At 46.3% G+C, this 13,796-nt stretch overlaps 1 pseudogene; it reads right to left on the reverse strand.

Moving 5' to 3' along the window:
• Positions 1-3,556: 3,556 nt before the first annotated feature.
• On the reverse strand, positions 3,557-9,370 carry LOC149359387 (3'-5' RNA nuclease TATDN2-like; annotated as a pseudogene).
• Between the last annotated feature and the right edge of the window lie 4,426 nt (positions 9,371-13,796).

Raw genomic sequence — 13,796 nt, forward strand, 5'->3', positions numbered from 1 at the left:
CTGTCAATGTTCTCAGAGGTGGTAACGATACTATTTCGACCTGCTACGGAGATTTCCAGGTTCAGGGATGTTGCAAATGACCCGCTACATGGCCCGAGTCAGATACTGTGGCCTGGGAACTTCTGACGCACCCTCAATGTTTTTGGCTTAGAGTTTACGTTTCTTTTTTTTTTTTTTGAAATTACCGTATGCGCGCCACGTAATGCCACCCATCGCGTATTGTCGCTTTGCAGCGCAACTGCCATTTTGTACCGTCAGCAAACAATCTTGTTTGAAGCTATATTACGGTGTACCGGACACAGTTGGAACCAATTTTCAAATAAAGTCGAACTGCACCACTCATAAGGTGCACTCTGCAAAGGGACACCAGGTGCGATCATTCGTAACAGCAAACCAACGGGAACTGACAATGACGCTGGAAAAATCAGGAGATAACGAAGCAACCAAATGAAATTATCAAACGAGTTGCACAGTGTTTTACGAGGAGTTCGAATCTGGCGTATGTTATCACCCGCTTATGGCATTCGTCCCATCTCTGGAATGATAAAAGTGTCAATGAGAACAGAGATAAAACGACCTCGGCAGGAACAATTCATTAACGCGCATGCTATAAAAATATAAACACATGCACATTGGGCAGGGCGGCAAAAGGAAGTTTGGTTTGGTTTATTGGGGGTTTAACGTCCCAAAGCGACTGATGAGAGACGCCGTAGTGAAGGGCTCCGGAAATTTCGACCACCTGGGGTTCTTTTACGTGCACTGACATCGCACAGCACACGGGCCTCTAGAATTTCGCCTTCAAGAAATTCAGCCGCCGCTGCCGGGATCGAACCCGCGTCTTTCGGGCCAGCAGCCGAGCGCCGTAACCACTGAGCCACCACGGCGGGGCGCAAATGGAAGTTGCAATAACTTTCGAGAACAGAAACTTAATTTTAATTTCAACTTTGTGTAGTTCCCCGCGTCCCTCTGTAAATAAATGAGGCGCTCAACAACTCTGGAGGTTGAGTGACAAAATAAGTATGGATAGTTTTCTTCGGAGCGCTGTAACATGAAGATAGTGCACATTATAGATGCCACTGTCTAGCTTGGTTGAGATTCGTTACATGAATCTGCTTAACAAAGGCTAGCTCACATTCACCTACAGACCGCGCAAAACCAAAAAAGAAAACACTGGAATATTTTAGTTATGCGTTATCTAATTTAGCATACGTAGCAAATGGCACAATGCTTTGAAAGACAACTCACGTGGAAACAAAAAAGCAGTGAAATGGGCATAAAAACAAATACGTGAGCACATACACAAAGAACGCATCATCCTGTAGTTATGTTTCAATGATATAACACTGTTGATAAGTAGCATTTCTTTTCCTGGCAAAGCTAATTCTAAGACCTGCTTTTCCTATTCTTTTGTACCTGAAAAATAATGCAGTTTTTAATGCTGCGTGTCCTATTCCTTCTCGATATGCTTGAAAAGTTCTTCGAAATATCTATAGTGATCTATGTTTTCTACGCGGCGTACTGCTTTAATAAAATCTGACATGATTTTACTATTGATATGTTGGTTTGGTTTGGTTTTATGGGGTTTAACGTCCCAAAGAGACTAAGGCTATGAGAGACGCCGTAGTGGAGGGCTCCGGAAATTTCGACCACCTGGGGTTTTTTAACGTGCACTGACATCGCACAGTACACGGGCCTCGAATTGTGCGATGTCAGTGCACGTTAAAGAACCCCAGGTGGTCGAAATTTCCGGAGCCCTCCACTACGGCGTCTCTCATAGCCTTAGTCTCTTTGGGACGTTAAACCCCATAAAACGAAACCAAACCAACATATCAATAGTAAAATCGTGTCAGATTTTATTAAAGCAGTACGCCGCGTAGAAAACATAGATCACTATAGATATGTCAACGCGTAAAAAGGGAGCCTAATAAAAGTAATGAGATGCATTGGCGATAGCACGAACGGCCTTTTTTTGTGAAGATGTTGGTGATATTAGACGCTGTAGTAAAAGGTTGGTGGCTTTAGTCAATGCAGTTTTACCCAGAAATAGACTTCAGTAACGTAAGGGCGGCATAAAAACGCAATTATGTACTCCTTTGATGTGAGTATCAAAAAATTACCGACGATTACGTTACTTCCTAATGCGAAATTTGAGCGCAGCAAATAAGCTGTTTCACCTTTTCGATAGTGAGTCAACCCCAGCTGCGGAGTTGGTTTCAGGGACAACACCGCCGATGCCGACACAAACAATATGATACCCTCGCTTCCGCAGCGCTAAGAACCAGGTCTAGCCGTGGGAAGGAGGTCACGTATTCGTCGACGTGCCGGGGCCTACGTGAAATAACCGGCGCGTCGGCAACTGAAGAGCACCCTATCCGCCACACAAGAACAGGGGGGGGGGGGGGGGGACCCTTTCCTCCTCTTTCTGCTTGGCGGCGACGGTGTTCTATGCAGTCACGTTATCTTGACTCTCTAGCGGCGTCAGCGGCATCCAGCGGTATCAGTCGGTCGCTGCTAGCGCTGGGGGGATGAAAGGGGGGCGGAGCTGGTTACGAGGCCGACGACGACGCGAAACCCAGGAACGGACGCCAAAGAGCTGCGCTCTAAAAAGATGGTTGGTTGGTTGATGGGGTTTAACGTCCCAAAGCGACTAAGGCTATGAGAGACGCCGTAGTGGAGGGCTTCGGAAATTTCGATCACCTGGGGTTCTTTAACGTGCACTGACATCGTACAGTACACGGGCCTCTAGAATTTCTCCTCCAAAGAAAGTAGTAGCAAAAAAGAGAACTGTTGTGTAAGATTAACAGTAATGGCAGAAATTATGATAGTTAGAGCTATAAAATGAATGGCCGATTACAAATCATATTAGGAAGAGACTCCAAGGATATAGATATAGGATTATTTGTGTGGGTAAAGTTGGCAATCCTTAAAGCGCGTCACATAAGCTCCTTGCAACGGGTTGGAGACATTACTACCATGTTATATCCTCCAATGCAGAGCACATACATGCCCGTTGGTATCGTAAAATGTCTTTTTGCTGATAAACTAGAGAACCTTCCACATCACACTCTTCTTTCACTGATGCCTCCGGCAATTGGGAGAAAGCAGCGATGGGATATTCGCAGGATCTGGCTTGGAGGTATTCCGTCCACATCTGTGGTTATATTCCTGTATTCCTTGCACAGTTTTTGGATCTTGACATTGCTGTACACAAACTTTCCTGGTACGTATCACAGGTTATCACCCTCGCAGATTGCCTCTCCGTTTTAGTGTCTTCCCAAAAGTCAAAGAAAGGCTGTTTTGAATCGTTCCGTAAGGATTCGTGTTCCGTACATTGAGAGAAGTCCGTTTTTTTCTGGGTACCTTCGCCATTTATTTACAGTGTTATAAAACCAACACCAGGAAGTAACAGAACAATGCCGTGTTACACACACAATATAGAATAGCGCGGTCCAGAATTAAATTAAAACAGCACTGATTTCGGTGTCAGGCAGCCGGAGTGGTCCCGTTGTCGCATACAGCATACTCTTTGTACTGCGGCGTGTCACACAGCACGACGTTAGATTTTGTGAATGCGGTGCGTGTTCTTGCGGACTGCCGAAAGCACGTCCTCCACTTCGATACGTCGTAATGAGGCAAGCCGGGTGGCCACGTGTATTGCCATTCTAGGGTGGGAGGCTTTGAGTTGTCCCGACTCTTAAAAGAACACATTGAAGGGGAAGAGGTTACCAAACGGAAAGTGGGTGCATCTGGCGAGCAAACATGGCAATACATGTGTTACTACACGTTACGGGTGTTTTGTAACAATGAATCTGCTGCACATGTCCTCTTATATTCTGAGGTAGCCGTCTAGTGCTTCGAAAATTTAGTCGCAGGGGAGACCCATGGCTGTACTAGCAGTTAGTATGGCTCGCCGAAACCACTGAGTCACTTCTGATCGGAGCAAACACTGGGCATGAGAATAAAGGTTGCGCCATGCTACTGTACGACATAATCTATGCCATAAAAAACTGTGGAAGTGAAGTAGGGGAAAACGGCGGGTCTTTCGTAACTTTTGCGCGTGCTGTTGAACACTGGCGGCTGCTTACAGACACATGAATATGAATTTCCTCTTTGCACCAAATATTTGGCTTAGCGGCGAAAAGAAACGTTATACTGAACCACATGAAATTAAGCGCTAAGCATATAGCCAAGACACACATTTTAATGGATTCATAAGTTGATCGTAAAAATGCTTTCTTCGTATGTTACTCTTTTGGATAACGGTGGCCGATTGTCAGAAGTCTGTTGATAGGTTGTTACTACAAAGTATAAGAACATTTATAATCACTTTTGATAGGTTCTATTAACATTTTTTTGAAGACTTTCTAAAGAATGTAACTACAGATTTTTGCAAGGGCAGGCACTTAAGTGCCGAACTTAACACCAGCATCCATACTCACGGATTGCGGAAGGAAATATGGCGCATCCGTCTCAATGAGGAGTCGGTCCAGGGGATCTTGCGGGCTACCTCGAGGATACAGCCGGCGGCATTTGAGAAACCCACCAGAAGGGTTAGTCCCAGGCAAATGTTGAGATACTCGGTAAGCCAATGCTGGGCTTCCGGCCAACCAACTGTGAAGCAGTGGCGATGAATCGGGTAATCAGTCGGGACCATCTGTAGGGGGGGGGGCAGAGAATTTGCGACTGAACTGCATATACTACCCGGAAAGTGTGAATAAAAGGAATGCGGTGTGTACAATTGTTGAAGGCTAAAATATAGAGAATTCTACACGTCACTATGCTGATACTGACGAGAAATCGACAATCCAGCAAGAGGATTCGAACGCATAGGGTCGATATAAAGGCAGTGTTAGTGAAGGTGAACCTGAATTTTTATGAACAGCGTTATTCAGTAATCGATATTGGTTGTGCAGGATTGTAACACTAGGGCTTGTCGGCATCAGTTAATAGCTTAGTCATGTAAACAATAGTTTTACACATTAATTTTAGGTGTCTCGTTGAAAGCAAGAGGAACCACTTAGACAGGCTTTTAGTGTTATGCAATATAAGTGGCCGGTATAGTTACTGCCATATCAGCTTTTGGAATTTCGAAAATGAGATTAGCCACCGGACTGCTGCTGTATGACGTACGTCTATAAGGCTATATCTCGCAAATTTCGAAAATTGCGGGCCTGCAGCGCACGTACACCCACGTCGACAGGTGAAGGTCATATTGCGGCGAACGTACGTACTTGCCACGTTATCTTCACTGTCACGGGTTTGCAAGGCAGCATTAAGGGTCAAGCATAGCAAGGAAGTCAATGTACCTTTTTGAGGATCTCGAGGGTGTCTGCCGTGGAGTCTCTCGAGTGGAAGATTAGAGGCGCACGGCCATTTAAGGCCAGACGGACCTGCCTCTTGAACACCCGCTTCTGCCTTTCATGCTCACAGTTGTTCCTGCACAAGCGAGAGGTGTGTTACGCGCGTCAGTGAAGGCACGCACAGAAACTAGCATCAGTAAAAGATGCTACTCATTAGACTGCGCGCTGGCGATAACCACCGAAGTAGCCTGCTAGCAAAGATGGCTGACGCATGTAAGAAACATTGAAGGTGAGTTAATTTTGAAGTGACATTTCACACAGGTGAATATAGTATTTGGAGCCCCGCGACTCAAATTCGGGCATAACAGAGGCCGTTTTCATCAGTACTTGGCGACTTCTGAGAGAATCGCTGCCGATCAGATCACAAATGTGCAGCGTAGTAAAGCACACATAAGAGCGGGTTGGCGGGCTAGTTCGTTCTTTTGCGTGGGGAGGGAACAGCGCACGGACGAGACACAAGGAACATTGAAAGACTCTTTCAGTGTTCCTTGTGTCTCATCCCTGCGCTGTCCCTCCACCAAGCACATATAAACTGTCATAAACCTGGGAGTCTGGAAGTCTGAGGTGTTACCTATCCGTGCACTGATCGCTGTTAGTGTGAGGGAGTGAAGAAGTTCGCAAGCAAGCGCACTCACTGGTGACAGTAGTCGAGTCCTATTTCACCCAGGGCGACCACTTTGGGATGGTCTAACGCCTGGATGAGGTGCTCTTCGACATCCTCTGTATATTGGCGGGCCATGTGAGGGTGGCAGCCAAATGCACCCCAGAAGCCTTCCTCCGTGAGGATCTTCTCCCAGATGTGGCGCTGCAGAGATTCTTGAAAATCAGCACACGGCAGAGAAACTAATACCCCTGTCACACCAGCAAATTTAATGTCATTCTAATCGAATGACATTAGCACCTAATGTCATTAATCGACTGCCACACGAGAGCATGTAATGTCATTAGGTTCGAATGACATTCGATATCGAATGAGTCAGCGGAACTCATTCGCATTCGATCTCGAATCGAATGCGTACTCTAGACACAAGATACGCAGCAGAAACAAGCCATGCGAAAATGTGCACCCTGCGAAACTTAGAAAGTGTATTTATTTAGTTCTGCTAAAAAAGGCAATGTTGATGTGAATCTGTTCACACCAGAGGCTGTCGTGGATAGCAATTACTCTTGGGCTCAGCAGCAGCCAACAGCAGCGGCCGAGCGTGAAGCAGCGTCTTTCCCTCGACCGTCGGTCATTTTGGGTTGCGTGTTCCTTGCTGGTTGGCGTGCCATGTTCGGTAATCTCGAAAGTACTTAAAGACGCAACTGAGCATTTTACCTTTTGGAAGTCATTTCCAGGCTCCGCGAGTGTCCGCGCGCCGCCATGTCAACGATTTTGTTCGTTTACCTCAGTTTACATTTATCAGATCTGCGGTTGTCTTGGTACTTGGCTTCTAATGGCTAAATTGGTGCAGAATGGCCGGAAATAACATTTTAGGCCTACAATACTGCGCACAAATGTTCTCACTCGCATTTGAAACACTGCAGAACAATTTCAAACATCTTTTATGTATGCTGATGCCTTTCATTTGCACTATTTTTATCACTGATCGTCAATGCCACCATTTTCGAACGACATTTTTTTCCGTGTAGCGCCGTAAGACACCAAATGATATTCGATGCATCCAATGCCATTAGGTTCGAATGACATTAAATTTGCTAGTGTGATAGGGGTATCAGTGTATGCTGGTGCTAACCAGTGCACGTACTTAGCGAAAGCTGCCAATGAAGTCCTTGGCGACATAACAGCACACTTCAGAACCACAGCGTTTGTTTCAAACGAACGCACCTGCAAAACAGCATACCACTGACAGCCTTCCGAGCGTTCACGCACCCACGAGGAAATCAAGGACTATACACTACGGAAACATGCCGAGGAAATATATGGGCTTCACTTAAATAGTAATCACATCGAATAGACGCGCAGCGAAGCGAGCACTTTGATCCTGACAAATAACGGCAGTAAGAAGCTCCTTGCGGAAGCCAAGAATTCGCACCGAGGTTTGGTTTGAAGTAGTACCTTGCGAAATGTCGATGGGTCGCAGAAGTTAGCCACGCAGGCTTCGTAGCAGTCCGGGAAGGTGTCGCGATGCTTGGCGCGGAACTGGGCGTACGAGCCGCGGTGACCCACTCTGTTGAAAAGGAAGTCTAGATGACAGTGGGTGTCCACAAGGCCCACTCGTGATGACAATCGGTAAGGCCACTGTTTGATCGGCTTGGGGGTGACATCCGCGGTTGTTGTCGAACGGTTGTCCCAGCCGACAAAGCAGTCGTTGCAGCAGGACTGAGCGAGTGGCTGCTGTAGCGCCATGATAGTGAACCTGCGCAGTTTTTGAAGAGAAGATATGTTTCCAATGCTTCTTTATAGAGACTATAGAATTTTTTTATAACTCCATAATTAGGAATCAGCCGACGGTAGGATATAACAAACATGACAAAGCTCTTCGTACTCAAGTTAACATACCGGTCTCGATGATCGACCACCTATAAGGTTTGGTTTGGTATATTGGGGTTTAACGTCCCGAAGCAACTCAGGCTATGAGGGAAGCCGTAGTGAAGGGCTCCGGAAATTTCGACCACCTGTGGTTTAACGTGCACTGACATCGCACAGCACACGGGCGACTACAATTTCGCCTCCATCGAAATCGCGCGCACTCCATCGCGCGCACTCACCTGTGCGAGTAATCAAGTCCTATTTCGCCCAGGGCGACCACTTTTGGATGTTCCAATGCCTTGATGAGGTGCTCTGCGACATCCTCTGTGTATTGATGAGCCATGTGAGGGTGGCACCCGAATGCACCCCACACGCCTTCTTCGGCCAGGATCTTCTTCCAGAAGTGGCGCTGCACAGATGCTTGATATGGTCAGCTAGGAAAATGCCGCCGGCATGCAGAAAAATACAGAAGAGCATTTAATGTTTTAGCCCTCAGAAGATACGGCGGTTTGTGCTTATGTACATGGAATGGTCGAGCAGTCATGCAACAACGGACACTATGCACCTCTTAGAGGATATGGGTGATAACGAGCGCCGAGCTGCGGCAGTGTGGAAGCGGGGAAAGCCGGGCAGTGGGAGACGTGGCGCAGGTTTCGAGTGGCTGCACGGTGCTGCGACGTATGCCTGCAAAACCAAAGGTGCGAGACAAACAGCCACACACCCGCGCCTTGACACAGTGGAACAACATGGGCGCCACACTCACAACTGTAGTGTTAGGGGGCTTATGGTCAGAAATAATAATGAAGTTACGATTATACTGTTCAGCGCGTATGGAGCGGCAATCACTTAAGTAAAACATGTCGTTTTCACCTAGCCATCGTCGCAAGCAGAGAAGAAAAAAATACGGACGCGTCAGAAGCTGACTGGGACATTATGATACACTGCTGGCTAGAGCATGGCATAACAGGAAATGAAGAATCAAATAAACCCCGCAGTGCCCAACCATCCTTCCACATCACCTTCTAATACTGCTTAGAAGAGCACCGCATTGATACACAGGGGCACTTACTTATATAAGGATTTTTGGTGTCCATCATGCCAAGGGAGATAACTTTGGGCGTTTATGGGAAGAGTCTATGAGCTACTGTTCCACACGCGCTGCGCCTTGAGGCATGTGCGCGTGGCAGGCCAACGCACGCGATACATCGTCGGACAGGATCTTCTGCATGTCACCCTGCACAGAGATGGGACAATAAAGAATGCATAAAAACCATTATCGCAAACAACTGTCTACGAATGCTCGAGAAGTTCTGCCGTGAACGTAGCCGGAAACAGTAAAGATGCAGAAAGACGCGACACACGGCCCCAACAAGGCGACAATCAAAATATGAATATCGATATGCGCGGCCCATAAGCAGCGCGCTAACACGGGCTTGTATCGCTCTGCGATTCCGCAGCAGTCTCCATGCAAACACGCACATCAGCGATGCTTTACTGCTGGACATTCCTGCCGTCACCACGAACGTACCGAAGCCATCTAAGCACCCCTTCTAGACTCGTGTCACACAAACGCAGGGTGGAATATCACAAGCATGAAGGAACGTTTTCTATGCATTCTATAGCGAACTGGATGTCCATTAAACTGTCGCAGTAAAAGCGATAAGCAGCGCTATACGCATTCAGGATAGATTTTAAGCATTACCTGTCTGAACGTAGGCGATTCGCATAAGTTTGCCACGCAGCCTTCGCAGAAGTCGTTGAAGGTGTCCCGGTGTTCTATCCGGAACTGGGCTCTACGATGCTCGGTGATGTAATGTGCGGTAAAAGGAGCCGATGTGGCACCATAGACTCTCCCTAATGACCCAGCCCTGAGGAGGGCATTGCTGGTGGTACGCCGTATTCGAGGTTGCAGAGGTAAAGCTTACGGTACTCTAGACGAGCGGGTCAAGGGGCGCCCTTTAGGACAAGATGGAAAAGAGGCGACGCTTAAAAGCCCGAAGGTGTTACCGCCTACATCTTTCCTTGGCAGAAAGTGAACTGAAAGACACACACGTTCTGCAGCCAGTTTTATAACAGCCTTTTGTGGGTGTGCGCGTGCGCGAGCGTGTGAAGGGGGATGGTGGGGATACAAAAAAAAATGCGAATGTAATTGCTTGATCCGAAACAAAGATACCTATCAGGGCTGAAATGGCTAAACTTGATACTGTACAAAACATGCGCGAAGTACGTAGTTCACGTTTCAAGAGGCGCTTAGGTTATCGCCGCCGAAACGTCAATTCACATGTTCCGCTCGTCGAGACTGCTCGCAGTGAGTCGAGATTCTTCGAGAGTTGGGTCTGTCCACCAGGATTTACGCCGGTTATTTAAAATATAGTGAGCCATGATTCTTCAGTCATGAGCGTCGGTCGTTCGAATCTCGAGGACATCTAAGAGCGCTTGTAGCCAATAGTGCGTGTCATCTTTAATCGTGTTTTTCGTTAAATACAGCAATGTTCCCATATTCCTGTTCATTTATTAAGCGCACAGCTCAGTCACGATGTCATGATTAAGTCCCGGGGTGGAAAAGTACACTGTCAGTTACGATGCCGTGGAACCTACCAAAGTTCTCGCGGATAAATCATGCAGCTTTAAATCTCTGTAGGTTTAGGGTGTCACAAATGCCCCCGCTACACTGCACGAACGCAAGCACTATGGCCTGCGAACTTTTGATGTGCCACCAAACGTTTTTTTTTTTTGGGGGGGGGGGGGAGGGGGGGGGGAAGGGGGGGGGAGTTAACATGTCGAAATCGTCGAAAGCCACTCGCCTAGTAGTTGCCTACTGTTGTTCCAAGCTACACTGCTATGTATAAGAGAGACAGCTGGCGTCATTTTCAAATGAAGCAAACTAGATCACGTGATGTGTGCTGCCATTTGTAGCGTGACACCAGCTTGACTGACCATTTCCAAAGGTAAACGGACTGGCTCGGAACGACGGCGCAGGAAAAATCACCACAGGGTATGAAAGCAACAAAGCAGCATCAGCAAACAAGCAGCAGAGTGTCGGAGGAAATTTTCGAAACTGGTGCATGTCATCACCCATTAATGGCATTCATTCCTTTTTGTTTCAGGTGATAAATGTGCTGATGAGCGCCGCAACCGCGTGACTTTGGCAGGAACAATGCATCAAGGCGCATGCTAGCAATACAAAACTTATTTGGCGCACTAAGCAAAATTTCAACAAATATCGTGGATAATTTTTAGTTCTGTTTTTTTTTTTTAGTTTACCGCGCACGTTCGCCTCTGTGAATAAAATCACGTGCTCAACACATCTTTATCAGACCTAAAATAGAATACGCATGCTCAGTCTGGGATCCCCATCAAGCTAATCTATCTAACACCCTCGAAGCTCTACAAAATCGCGCTGCAAGGTTTATTTTCTCAGACTACTCCTATCATTCCAGTGTCACTGCACTCAAATCACGGGCCAATCTTACTAATCTTGAAAAGCGACGCTGCATCTTCAGGCTGTGCCTTTTTCACAAGTTCTACCATACGCCACTCAATGTTTCAGCAATCTTACCACTTCATCGACAGTCAAGCCGCACCAGCCATCCTAAAGCCGTCTATCCGCCCCCAGCACAGACCACAGCCCATCTTCGTTCGTTTTTTGTTCAGATCGCTCGGGACTGGAACAAACTGCCTGTCGACGCTGTGCACCACTCCGACTCACATTCCTTCAAGACTGCCATCGAACCCCTCTTCACTTGAACATTATGGCCATCCCTCATGTAATATCCCACACCAAGGGGCATTTGAGGTACTAATAATAAAAATAAAATATAAGCAATATGACAGGGAACACGGGAGGCCGTGGTCTAGGCGCTTCGCGAAGGGCTGCCGCCGACAGCCGACGGTAATGGAGGGCACAGAGCGCATGCGCGTGAGCAGCAGACGGCCATGCTTACTGCGCATGCACGATTGTCACCGATTCTCGTCAGATATCGGCGTGTTCCCTGTCATATTGCTTCGACCTGCACAAACTAAGATGCACGGCTTCCTCCCCTGTACCGTATGATGGCAGCAACAGCCACAGTCAATCACTCAGCCTATTTTAGTTGACAATATTCACTTGAATGTGCTTAGCAAAGGCTACCTCGATTTGACATTTGACAATCAGACTACCACAGAGCGTCATAGTGAAACACTCGAATCAGTTATTTTGTATAAAATTAGAGTATTTAGTGTTGAGCAAAAATAACTTAAATTTATAAATGCAGACGAATCAATCCAGAGTAACACAGTTGTTCAGCAATGAAACACAACGAGAAACCGCTCGGAAAAGAAAAAAAAGGCATTCAAATGCGCATATGAACACGAATACATGAGTTTATACACACAAAAAAAGATCACCTTGTAGTTATTTTATTGCGAAAGCACTATACTTCACGAGGTCTGTCCAGTTCACCGAGTTTGTCTGAAACTTGACCTTGAAGGTGACCTTGGCAACACCTAGCACAGCAACCGCCCATGCAGATATAGGTTAAACATTGCCGCGGCTGGGTTTGTAACCCACGCCGAAGCGAACAGATAAGATCCGCTAAGCTATCGCCGCAGCTGGTCACGCCTCGTGTTAAACTGCAATACTCTATCACTCAATGCATTGCACATCGTCGTCTTCATCAGCTACCATCTTCGGCGAGAACAGATCAGATCAGCTTAACCGCGATCGGAGCTTAACCCGAGTCTAATGTGGTCGCTAGACGTGCTGACGACCCAGCAAAGCAAAGCATGAACCAACCAGGCTAAACGCATGCTTTAGCACGTGGCATTTAGTTTACTGGAAACGCATATTTTAAGACATGCTTTTCGTAGTTTCTCGTAGCCAAGAAATAATTCAGTTTCCTGTACAACGTGTTATATGCATTATCCATTGGTTCAAAAGGCCTTGCGAATATTTAGTTCTTCGCTTTTAGGATGTGGTGTAGCGTTGAAATAAAATCTCATGGTGTAAGGATTATACTGAACAGACATGCCAGCAGATAAAAAGAGGCCCAGAATGAGAATCTTATAATGTATTTTTGATGGCCTGAATGGTTATTTTTTGTTTTAGTAAAATGCTGGTAGCATTAGTCATTGCAGTTTTACCCTGAAGTAGATTCCAGTAATGTAAGTGCGGCATGAAGAGCGAACTAATACAGTCCTGTAATGTCGGTGGCAGAGAAAGACCAGAGTTTTGTAAGAAGAACAGTAGTGGCAATAGTTAAGTTAGTTACAGCTTCCAAATGAATGGCAAATGATAAATCATCTTCAGAAAATGCGCCAAGGGAGAGTTGAAATTCTTTGAGGGGCATCATCTCATATTTATTTGCGCGCTGAAGAGCACAGCTCTTATTTTAGTGGAATCATTCATTAATTAGTCACTAAGACACCAGTTATTCTGTGCTCCGAAAACTTCATTTGTGTGACGGATCAAATCGGCAGTACTTCAGGATGTAAGAATCCAATTGGTGTCAGCAGCGTAGACTAAAGGTACGACTAAATCAGAGCGAGTACTACATTACTTATGCATATTCAGAACAGCCGGGGTGAATGAAAATTGCGTTCAGCTATCTCACATTTCATTTCACTAATAGGCCAAGTATTTTTATTAACACTCACATTTTCGGTCGTGAGTCCAGGTTTCTTTGACATCAGTTTTTATCGTGAGGCAACTGTTGCTAATTTTGAGCCATATTTTTTTTAACATATTGATGGTGATAGTTTCGCCTTCCGATACACAGCAAAATGTAGCGTTTAAAGTTTGTCGTGCGCCAGCACCGATAGTCATGACTGCAATAGAAAAGCAATGGGGTGAGTTTTTTTACAATAATGGTCGGACAACTGCGTAATATTGCATGATATTGTTACAACCATAATGATGGGAATGCTCTAACTTTTCAATGCTTCGGAAAATCTTGCTTTCAAAATTTGTCCGGGCACTCGCC

The sequence above is a fragment of the Amblyomma mixtum genome, chromosome 2 (assembly GCF_055824585.1).
Source record: "Amblyomma mixtum isolate Tamu chromosome 2, ASM5582458v1, whole genome shotgun sequence".
NCBI lineage: Eukaryota > Metazoa > Arthropoda > Arachnida > Ixodida > Ixodidae > Amblyomma > Amblyomma mixtum.